The sequence below is a fragment of the Amblyomma mixtum genome, chromosome 3, assembly GCF_055824585.1.
Source record: "Amblyomma mixtum isolate Tamu chromosome 3, ASM5582458v1, whole genome shotgun sequence".
NCBI lineage: Eukaryota > Metazoa > Arthropoda > Arachnida > Ixodida > Ixodidae > Amblyomma > Amblyomma mixtum.
This window is the reverse complement of record NC_143014.1, coordinates 244,515,511-244,527,646: the sequence shown is the minus strand read 5'-3', so window position 1 is coordinate 244,527,646 and position 12,136 is coordinate 244,515,511. Positions and strand designations below refer to the sequence as shown.

Sequence of the window (12,136 nt, the reverse complement as noted above, 5' to 3'; positions counted from 1 at the left end):
CTCTAGAGCCTTGTATCTAGAGATGCCAAAACACGCGACACAGACCTCTAGAAAGGAATACGCGCCATGAAGTCCGAGTATCAGATATGTGACTGTCATGTCGTACGTATGTGACAATTGCGCTTTGCTCCTGCTTACGAGAGCGAATGAACTGACGCCACATCTCATCCATGAGAGGGGCGGGAGCTACATATTAGTCATGGGTTCCCAGACTTAAGGCAGGGCTTACAAATCTGTCTGAGCCCTGCAACTTCGCCCAACATCGGAGGCCATGTATGAGGACTATGGGCCGCGTCGTGCCGCTGAACCCCTCCCCTTCCTGTGCACATGCACTGCGGCAGCATGCTGTGCGACGCAGAATGGGTTCATCCTTTGGAAACAATCCACGTCCAGCATTTATCAAAGTTATCGCAAATTTCTCGACAAGTATCAAAAAACTTAAGAACATATTCCATTTCTTCCGAATAATTTTCACATTGTAGTATTGATTCGTTCAGCGGATCGAATACGAGGACATTCAATTCGTTATTCGCGAGTTCCGAATATTCGCTCACCCCAAAATATGATTTTTGTGGCTGTTCATGGTTTTTTTAATGTATCGGCGCAAATTATAGCATTAATAACTGCAACCACCACGAATCATCATCATCCAAGTCAACTCGACTGCATCAAAAATGATGAACACGAAAAGCTAGGTAAACGAAGCACTCATGACTGACTTGGCGCCAAACAATTCGGGGCCATCCTGCCCTAGCGAACTTCCAATTGGCCTGTGCTACAATGCAAATGAAGTCCAGTCTCTCACGTTGGCCGTTATATATCCGCTAACTTCACAGCGGACGCTCTATGCGCGATTCCCTGCGATGTGAACGATGTCGGCCATCAAAAGTATGACGCAACCGGGAACAGATGATGATGAGGAATTTTTATGGCGCAAATGAAACTAGCTTTGGCCAAAGAGCGCTATAGCACAAGTTGTTTCTCGGGCACTCAAGCTCTGACATTTTTTCGACCCCACACCTTCCGCATACGAGGCGGATGCTCAAACTAGTAGGCCACCGCTGCGGTACGGGAACTGAATCCGGAATCGGAAGCACTCGCATTCTCCAGTTGGCCTGAGATAATGGTGTTTGTGTCCTGGGCCAGAAGGACTGCGTGGCCTGAGAATGCATGGCAGTGATCGAGGATGTGCTTGAATGCCTGAGGTCGTACTGTCTGTGCGGGCTGTGCAGTGGCTCATTTGTAGAGAAGGTATTGTTACGACCCATCTTGAGACCCGAGATCAACTCGAGGAGGATTCAACAGTAGCACTATTTCGACGGGTCGTTCAACTTGACACCACGATGACCTCACAGACAAGGGTGACTTTCTGGGAAGTGGCCGATGAGGCTCTTCCCACACTCGGCTCGGCGAAAACGACCTCCCCTTCGAGGAGCAACCGACGACAGGAAAAAAAGGGTGTCCCTCGCCTTAAAAAAAAAAAACGGAACGAATCAGAGGAAGCTTGCGCAGCTGTGACGTCAACAGGCCACACCTGTGTTCGATGGACGCGAGCGGCTGACACAATGCTATAGGAATGCGGACTTAGCTTCTTCCTCGCCAGTCCCCACGTGCGGGCTCTCAACAGGTGGCTTGGTTGGCAGTGACGTGTGGTGGCGATCTTTTGTGCCACGAAGAATTGCCGTCTAGTGAAAGGGCTCAACAGGTCTTCGTTGGCTGTGCTAGTGCCGATCTTTTGTGTCGAGATGGATTGTCGCCTGGTGAAAGGGCGGAGCCTTGGGCTATATAACCTGCGACCAAAGTTGGCACGAACGCTCTGGACCTTCGGTAATAGGTTCATCCAGTGTGGCTCTGAACCTTGGGTAATAGGTTCATCCATTGGCTCTGGGCCCTGGGTGAAAGGCTCATCCAGTCATTCGACGTCATGAACTCTTAAATTTTGATTCCTTGTTCTTCTTTTTGTAAATAAGCGTCTTAGTTTCTTGTCATTCCCAATGGGCCAGACATGAGGCCGTATGGCACTCGGGTATCCGTATCTGCCTATATGGACATGCCACGTTGTCTACTACACAGCTTTTTAAACACTTGTAGCAACAGAGTCAGTTTTCTGAGAAGTATGAAACTTTGTTGCAATTAGTTTTATGACACACCCAGCACATTAACAGGCATTCTAGCCAAATTATAATTTCATTGCAGTTGGGTTTTGAAGCATTTTTCATTAATGAGTAAAAAGGAAATGACATTAACTGGGCACTATATGTTTCATCTAAGCTGCCTTCTCGACAAATAGGGGCATTTTAGAATTTCTAGGCAACAAAATTGGCACAGTGTTCCCATCACACAACAGAAGGCTCATTGCTTGGAAGGCTGGTGGAGAGACACTGCGTAAGAGCCAAGCAAGTTCATTTATGAAGTGCTTTATCATGTGAGGGAAGGCTATTCACGGCTGTTTCTACCATGGCAATATAAGTTCGTGTCACAAATTGCACCAGCAATGCTCTGAAAAATGAGTAATACTGTTTTTCTGTTGCAGCAGTATTCTCTTTGCAAAATAAGATGAATAGTAGTTTGCGCTGCAGCTTTCAGTGTGCAAGATGACAGCTACGGCTTAGCCTTTTGTCAAGAATACTTTTTCTCATATGCATTGCAGAACTGTAGAACCACATATTGTCAACTGTCCTAAAAGGCAAGGTGTGTTGCTGGGCGAGTTGGTTGGGGTACATCTTGAGAAAAACAGCGCTTGCAGACAAAGGAAACAAGAAGGACACACAACTGCGCTGTTTTTTTTTGTGTGTCCTTCTTGTTCTGGTCCTTTGTCTGCAAGCGCTGTTTTTCTCAAGATGTCCTACAAGGGCGGTGCACTGTGACAGCACGACGCAACAAAGAGGAATGCAGCATGGAGCGACACTTCATACTAATTTTATTGAAGAGCGCATGCCTCTCTGAGTGCATCACATGCAGACAAAATGAAATCAAGCAGGGATGACGAAGAAATAAAATTATAGTGAATGCAAGGCAGGTATGAACAAGAAAATGAGTGCACTAATTTCCCAAAGATGAAAAATGTTTGCCAATTGTCAGAAGTTCTCTGTTGAGCAGTGCCAGAGAGGGCGTACTCACACAAGTAGATTCTGAGTAGGGAATGAGGGGCCTGAAATATCTCAATTTCTTAATTGTCGGGTTTAACATTCGGGAGCGACACATGGGCTATGAGGGACACCATAATGGAGGTCTCTGGATTAATTTACACCACCTGGGGCCCTTTAATGCACGCTGACTTTGCACAGCACATGGCCATCTTTGTATTTTGCCTCCACTGAAATGTGGCCGCCATAGCCGGATCAAACCCACAGCCTTCGGGTAAGCAGTCTAAGAATGCCAGAGCCACTGAGGCGCCGTGGCGGGATGAGTTCTCCATTCCTAGGAGGAAAGTTTCGGGAAAAAGGAATGACTAGAAAAGAAATACCAGAGGCCTGTAGTGCACCCTCAATGGTGCTGCTTGATATGGGATATGATGGCGCACCTTTCTCATGACCATGTGGGCTTCAAGAAAATTAGCAAATGGCACTCCTCTTCCCTGCTGTGTCTTGAGCTTGCTATGCTAAAGCACTTTGTCAGAATAGCCTGCCAACTAGCTCATAACATAATCCTAATCCCTCACCTGAAATCTGCCATCTTCAGCTGGCAGGGCCTACAAACGCCAGCACAGTCAGATGCTACTTTCTGGCTGCTCTGCATCTGACACGAGTGTAGCTCCATTATAGCAACAGCATGCATGTGCTTGCACGTGTGCACATGCGTTGCATGGTCAACATGTACATGTGTACATGTTGTGGCAAGCCTCGCACTGCTCACTATGAAGCTCGCAGCCACTGCACGATTTGCTAGTTCTTTCCACTGTGTGCTTGAAGTTCACCAAACTTTGTGACTTTACATGCCACTGGCCATCTCCCACTCTCTCAGTACTGGACTTAGAAAGCTAGCTCAATCCCCACTTTACGCTTCCTAAATAGGGCAGATTTGCGGTGGTCTGCTCCTCCTTTGACACCTGTTGTAAAGTTTTTCGGATGTGAAATTGAAGAGTACTTTGATTAATGTATTCAATCACCCATTTACCTAGCCACCAAAGTGAGAGTACTTCAGTGCCTTGTGCATTGACTCCAAGTGATTATTTTTTGTTAATCCAATGTACTGCCTATAGCAGTAAGCCCACTGACATGCCCTCATTGCGTATGTTTTCTCAAAATTTCTGACGAAGCCAAAGGCAATTAAGCTGATGCTCTTTGGAGTGGATACCAAGAAGTGCAGGGAGCAACTGTTGAGAGTCAGTCTCATCTGTCCACTTCATCAGAGTGTGCAGCATGTCCCTTGTTGTACTCCTGCAGTCCTTGTTTGTGACTGTATTCAGGTGCGTGCTCCAGTTGTGTAGCACCTGCCAGCTGCAAAGCAGTCGACTCCTCAAGGGACCCATCACCTGCTCCCATGCACTGCCATAAACAGGGGCATCATCAGACATAAATGCCTGACATGGTATTGTGTTTTTTCTTTGATGGCCTCGAAAAACCTCACCACAGTGCCCGTGTTCACCCTTTTTGAAATCAAGTAGGCACACGGGATACCAAAGGCATCTTGAGAAATTGTAAGCAGGGTTGTCAGTTGGAATTAGTACTTATTTATGCCATGGGTGGAGTCAATGCACAGTTTCGCTGCCCCCAATTCATAAAGGAGCTCTCGTTGTGGGAACGTCATTAATGCTCGCTCAAAGTCACCATCATGACTGTTGGGGTCACCCTTCTTCCTGTAATACAACAGTGGCGACTCATTTTCTTCCCTCCTTTCTTCGACCCATAATTCAACACTCTTAAAATTGTCTGCATCTCTCTGCTCTGTTTTGCCAATCCTAAACTTATCTGCAATGTTACGGAGGTCCTTAGTGGTCACAAGTTGCATCCGTGGGCTTGATCCACTTGTACCTGCTCGGATGTTGTGCACAATGGTTTTTTCTGGCACTCCTTCTAACCGGCCTGAAAATGGTACAGAAAAAAACTGTTAACATCTCTGGTGGTTCATCTGCCTACAGCCATGTAATAAAGTGACAAATACTTCTGGTCGGATTCCTTCGTCTTGCACTTTGTTCCTTTTCACAGGTGACACACAGTTCATCTTACTTTCATTTCACTTTTGTGGCACTGCAAAGCACACGACAAAATGGTTGTTTCAAAGGCAGATGGACTTTATTTTTATGAGCTTGAGTGTTTAAACTTGCATACTGCAATGCAAAACAGGGAAGTTATATACAGCGTGTTATAAATGCAGAATATAACAGCACTGAAAATGTGGACAAGAAAAGAATAAGGACGTGTGCTTCTCATCCTATCCCATTTCATTCTGCATATTCAAAAAATGCACCAATTCGCCTGACAGCAACCGTTAAAGGAGTAGGGACACCAAATTTTTGAACGCGATCTTTGTTTCTTTGGACTTTTGCACAAGACAGTAGTGTACACGAGTCACAATGCAGAATTCACTTACGCCAGGTGAGTAATTTCTAAGTGAATATTTTTCTCATGCTGTTTCAGTTTCAACACCTAAATGACTGCTGCTAAGTCAGAGACAATTGGAGGGCATGCCAGTCATACATAAACTGAAATATAAATGCTGCTTGTTCGTTTTTTTTTGCGATTTCAACTCTTGTGCAGGCTTGTGTTTTATATTAGTGGTTTTTCAGGAAAGGAAATGGTGCAGTAACTGCCTCAACCATGCCATGAAGGAAAGAAGGAGTGAAAGAAGCAAGAGAGAAAGAGGTGCTGTAGTGGAGGGCTCCGCAATAATTTCGACCACCTGGGGATCTTTGGGCACTGACACTGCGCAGCACGTGGGCACCTCTTGCCTCCATCGAAACTCAGCTGCCGCAGCCGGGTTCTAACCCGGGTACTCCAGCTTAGTAGCTGAACACTCAAACCACAGCCGTTCCTGTGAGCATTACTGATGAAGTGCCAAAACAGCCAAATAATTCTAATTAATGAAAGTTCACTGCAGACAATCTATCTTATGAGAAAAAACATGGCCCTTATACAACCATTAGACTGGTGGCGTTGCATTGATCAGCAACAAAATGCCTACGCTTTTGACAGGCAGCCAAAAAAAAGAGGCTAGCATCAAGTGCAACTGTCAGTCATTCAAGACACGTTTCATGGAGCTCAAGCCGACTTCTTACGGATGAAGTTTCAACGTCAGCCAATTGAGCGACAGACCTAGGATAGTCAATGAAACCAGCAGAAAAACAAAAGAACAGACATTGGAGTAGTTCAGTGCTAGATGACATTCCTAATTATGTTCAGTTCGAAAGACGACCCCTTCCACAAAGCATTTCTAAACTAAACGGCATGAAGTTCGTACAGACTGTGCTGTGCATGCGATGTGCCGTGGATCAATTGTTTTTCACCCTTCGATGCGACCAAGTAGGCTCAAGTGAATTGCACTACAGTCAGATACAACTCGAGAACGAAGTGGCAGATGGCCCTTAAAGAAGACTCCCCAGTCAATGGCGTCAGCTGATTTTCATCAGTTAATCCAGTTAAAGCCATAACTAATCCCCTTTCACCTGCCACCCTCCTGCAATGCTACCCCCTAGGATTAACCATGACATCATGAGAATCGGTCGACGCCATTGGATGGCAGGCTTCCTTTGAGGGGCATTGGCCGCTGGGTTCTTAAGCTGTGCCTTACTATAACTTCTTCCGCCCCCTCGTTTTGTGGGACATGCCTTCTCCCACTTTACAATAGGCATTTTCGTGTTGTCCCACCTCTTTTGTGCCATAGATGCATCGCAGAATAATAAAAATCATTGAAATGATCACTCGAGTTAATGAGCAATATCTTCCCCCTAAAATACATTTCTATTGCACTTTCGTCTCCCATTTATGAAAGGTTGGTGGAGTGTAGCTTCTAAACGTTTTCACATTCCGGTACAGTCAACACAGCATGCACAAATGCTTTGTACAAGAGGAGTGGCTAACCTGCAAGCACTCTGGCATCATCCTGGGACAGCCTTTGGTGGCAGGCCTCATTGAAGTGTCCGTAGTGTTTCTTTTGAAACACTACATATACCTTGCCCTCTTTCTCCATGACCTCTAGAGTAGCAAAGCAGTGTTTGCCGATTTTGCAGCTTCCTTGCCCCTTTTCCTGCCTTTGGCGCTGTTCTATAGGAAGCTCTTCGTACGAGCCGGAACGGTGGCAGTGCAGGTAGCGTTTAAAAACCCTTGGTGCACATTCCTTCTTTCCTGTAGAAGCTGTAAAATGGCAGCAAGTTTTGCTTTCTCCTCTGTCTTTCCAGGCGCAAAATCCTGAAATGGAAAGATTGTAAACATAACTAAGCACTCCACATAGTCTTAGTTAATTATTAGTGTGAAAGCACAATTCCAAACGGTAAACCCCGAGCAAGATCCTGCGATGTATGTGGGTTTGTGCCAAGAGCATAGCAACGGTGACATAGCAACCACAGCCTCATAGCAGAATTGTAACATAGTTACGACACGATGCCAACATATGATGTTAAGTCCATGACCACTCATGACTAAAGCTTATGCGCCAATAAATCTAACACAACAACAACAACTCATGACTAATATGAAATTTTTAAAAATTGAGGCGTGAACAAAGGTGGGCTCCATTTTGATAAAAACGTGTACGCAATGATAGCAGATGAATAACGGCATAAGGCATCCTTAGAAAGCCAACAGTAAAGTAACAAGACAAGGCAACGTTCATGAAATTCTGCTTTTGCACGTTTATAAAATTTCGGCAAAACTTCTCTGTCAATTTTTTGTGTATCACACTACTTTCATTTTTTGAAAAGCAAGGCCAAATTAAAGTTTGTACTTTTTACATACACTAAAGAAAAATGCATGTGCTATGGAGTGGGCACATATGCAGTACTCTCGCACTACTACTGGCGCTTTGCCTCTGCCAAGTGCGCATGACAATCACAGATTTAGCTTCACATTTTTAGCCTTTTAAAGGGACCATGAAAAGAATTAAAAGCCGCTTGTAAATGTTAGAAGTGATGCTCAGAAGCATTGACACCAAGTATGAGTCTTCGGAACTCAGCCGGCAATTTATTATGAATTTTTAAAAACCGTGTTTTTCAAAATTCGCGGGCCGCTTGGTGTCTTCGTAGGGAGCAATTCTGAAACCAAAACCGGGAAGATAGACGTCACTAGTCCCATGACGTCGGCAGGCCACCACACGCTGTCATTCGCTAGAGCCGCGGCAGCTTCGACGTCACGGGCACACTTCCGGTAGCGGTGAAAATAGTCTGCTCGAGCTGCCGCGCGACCCCCTGGGTCAAGCGCGAGCGAGGGCATTGCCTTCGCGCATATGGTTTTAATTTACCCCTGCCGCCTCTTTCTGTCGCGAGTTCGGGAGCCACTAGCAGTGCCTTTTTCTACCGCCCAAGATGAATACGCCTTGCTGTGTCGTCGGCTGTAAACCCAGTGACTGGCGAGGTGTTGAACTCAGGCATGTTACTCCTAGAGACGTGCGTGAGCGAGCAGCCTGGATGGAGCGCATCGGACTGCCAGCGTCGCACGCACGCCGAAGACTCCGCGTTTGCGGTCGACACTTTGCACCTGACGCTTACTACTATAACCCAGCGCTCGTTCGATAGTCAGGCATGAATGTCAAGCACCTGAAGCTTTGACCGAAGTCGCTGCCAACACTGTTTCTTCCCGCCGGGAAGGTGAGTTTCCAGCTTACAGCGATCGGTATGGACGTTTACACGATATGATCTGCGATGGAAGACAATTTTATCTACGAGAACTTAAAAAAAGGTGCCGCATTTACTTAGGGCACAGGACGAACTCGAAGTGTTAGCTGTCGCGGAGGGCCTTGGCCTGACGGCTACGTACTGCTGCTGTTCACATTCGGCTGCTGCTTCGACATGCAGACTCGGTCCCGACCTTCTTTGACTCTCCCGTCCGTTTTACGACCGTAATACCGTATGTTCCTTGTGTTCTAAGTCGGGCGGCGCGATTTTGCGATCCCGCAGCCGGGTGTCCAACATCATTCGAGAGCTAGGCTCAGTATATGCACGGTGTTTCACGCCAAGACTTGGCAGCATCGGTGTGACGGCCGAACCAGCGCACAAAAAAATAAAACATTGTGTGAGCCGGGAACAGGTCCGGGTCCATTCTGCCAACTAGAAAAGAAACCCGACGCGCGCCGCAATCCAAGAAAGCGCCGAGACCGGAGAGACGCTGCCGACGCACGCTGCTCCTCGCGAGTGCGACAACCGGAAGTTGTAAACCGAACGTCAGCGAATGACGTTTTCATGGGCGAAGCCCAGTCCCGGAGCTGTTTTCTTTATTTTTTTATGGTGCCGCGCGCGTACGAGTTGAGGGGGGAGAGGCGGAGGGTGATTTTTAATCGCCTATAACTTCGTTGTTATTGATGCTAGCTCAAAAATTCTTGCGCTGGAGTGACGAGTGATGGATTGCCTATCTTTACATAATCTCAATAAATTTGTTTCATAGTCCCTTTAACTGCAGTGCAGAACTGCATTTCCCAGCTTTTTTATTGTTAAAAATTTATCAGTCATTCGCTTACTGTTTTTTCCTGCCATAGCGCATGGGGAACAATTTTTGGAGAAAATTATTAAGTTCAGGTTAAGTTATTACACGGACTGTTACATGGAAGTATTTCAATTTTACTACATCCTGCAAAAACTCATTCCTGCACAGCAACCTTTTACATGGCCCTGTCCTTTGACCACAAATTCAGGTCAGCGCTGTTGACTTCTAAAGGCAGAACAATGCTGGGCATTCTTCCTACATACTTCTGCGTGTTGCGATTGCCATGGCTTCAGCGCTGCTAAGCTGGTGCATGCCGCGACAATGTTGTGTGTCCTGTCGAGACATTGCAGGTGCCTGCAACAAAGCATAAGCAAGGCCTGTAGCAGCGAGTCTGCTCCAAGGACCAGTTTTTTTCCTGCAGTTTTTTTCCACTTTAAATATGAAAGAGAGTGCACTGCTTGTCACTTTGCTTATGGAGGAGCTAGGACACCAAAAAAAAATTCTGCAGACACACATAAGACTGCTTACCAGCGAGAATGCCAAAGCATTAAAGTGCACAGTCATGCTATGTTGCAGAATGATGAGTCATGAGTGCAAGGCATGACTACGCAACTTTGTACAAACTCTGCACACCTTATGTTACTAGTAAAGTGCTGAGTCATGCTACACTTCAGAATTACTAGGAGTCAAAACTATGACTACCTAAACTTTGTACAAACTATACCTTACATTACAAATAAGTGCAAAATGACTATGACAAGTCATGGCTTTCAAAGGTTATAGTACCTTACGTTACACATTTCACTCGAATGCCCGCAAAGGCTACCTCTGCAGATCTGTCGCACTAGACTAAGCCCATTGAAATCTTCATGGTTCCTTTAAAAACGTGCATGTCATCGCTAAGTTTTCGTGCACAAAACCACGTGCAAGTTTCCCCAGGTGAGTGTAAGCCCGTAAATAAAAAAAAAGAACGCGCTTTGTGTTTACAAACTTAAAATGCGCGCACTCGAAAAGTCAATAAACTGCAACTTTTCAATTGGTAATCTAAGCGCGCGACTGCATCCCGCTTTGGCCCTTTATTGCTTTGATCACTGCGTGCGTGCATGCAACAGTTATAGACTTCGTTTCTTACCTTTATTATTAGAGTCGAAGACTAGATTCTCCACCTCTTCCTCGAAGTTGTGGTGCCGTCGCAGGTCACGAAGGGCGACAAAATGCTTCGGGCGTAAGTCGCACAAGAACGGCCGTGCCTTACTACATGTTGTTGTGACTGGGAGAAGGATGAAAAGGAAATTGCATGGGCCTGCCTACTGGCTGGAGCCGAGCCACCACCGCTGCCGCGTGCAGATAGAGGAGAGATCAGAGGAAAGAGAAAAAGAAAAGACGCGTCGCAGCAACAACTGCGTCCTTCCCCATGAATATCCTTGATGGGTGTTTTTAAATTACCAGTATTGAAGAACGCCTTGTCGCAAACCGCTGAAGCAACGCCATCGCACATGTCCGTCTCCATGCTCAAGGCAAAAAAATAAACAAGCGAGCAAGAAATGCACCTTGGGATACCTCGGGATAGTGAGCAAGGATTTTCACGAAGAGTTGAGATTTTCCCTGTCGGTTGAAGCGCAATGTTCCCCAAAAGTCCCCACAGAGTGACGTAGAGTAGAGCAGTGACGTCTGTTCTCGGTTGGCCAATCGCAACGAGGATCACCTTCCTCTGAATACGCCCTCCGCCCGTAGCGCGCGCCGCTCGGCTGCTGACCATGCGGGAGTGAATTCGTCGACGCCGGCGCGGGCGTTGGGCGCGCGACGCGATTTCGCGGGTAAAAAACGCTCGATGCGGGCCAGGCTTAAGAACGTTGCTACAGAGGGCAAAATGGAGGGAAACGTGCAAACATCGTAGAGATATCGTTCCCTCTCGTGAACACCTTCTGATTTTAAATGTTTAGCAGCGCCACACTCGTTATTTTTTTGAACTGTGATTATTTAGTACACGTGCGTTGGTGTAGATGGCGCTACTTACTACATTTGTCTACATTTAGCGCATGTCCCTGCGTTATTGCTATTATTGTTTGTATTTTGTGGACTTTGTTGTTGGTAATCGTTACTAGTTGATTAAAAGAATGAGAGACCGACATTTTAAGAGTATATTTGGCAGAAAAAAAGAAGCCGCGGAACGTTTCAAGAGCTTGTGCCCTTCATAAGGAGAGCAAAAAAGGTAGCTAAAATCAACTAGACATTGCACATTCCCCAAAAGCCGTAGAGTAAAGGCGATGCTTAGCCGCGTAGAGCGAAGTATTAAGTTTCTTCACGCAAAATCTCAGAACTGCCACGTGCTGGTTACCTGAACAGTATTGCATGCCGTTTTTAACTTTTTCGAAAAAACGCTAACTTTGATCATTAATAACTTTTAAACTAAACAAGGCAGATGGATGAAATTTTCAGAATGGAAGAGCGATTAGACGATCTCAAACTGTACAAAACATCGCCGCAGTGCAATGCATATCCCAAAAGTTATTGCAGATTACATTGTTCTGTTTTCTATGCTTTTCAAACATGCGTGGCTAATA

The 12,136-nt window shown here is 46.0% G+C and overlaps 1 protein-coding gene and 1 long non-coding RNA gene across 2 annotated transcripts in view; both read right to left on the bottom strand.

Annotated features, from left to right (window-relative positions):
• The window catches only part of LOC149354218 (uncharacterized), a 213,227-nt gene that overhangs the window by 157,880 nt on the left and 43,211 nt on the right, over positions 1-12,136 (bottom strand). The window lies entirely within an intron of this gene.
• LOC149354219 (uncharacterized) lies at positions 5,031-11,194 on the bottom strand. The gene is made up of 3 exons (XR_016291236.1): positions 10,705-11,194; positions 7,020-7,346; positions 5,031-5,189 (listed from the first exon to the last, which is right to left on the bottom strand). It is a non-coding gene; the product is annotated as an uncharacterized LOC149354219 (long non-coding RNA).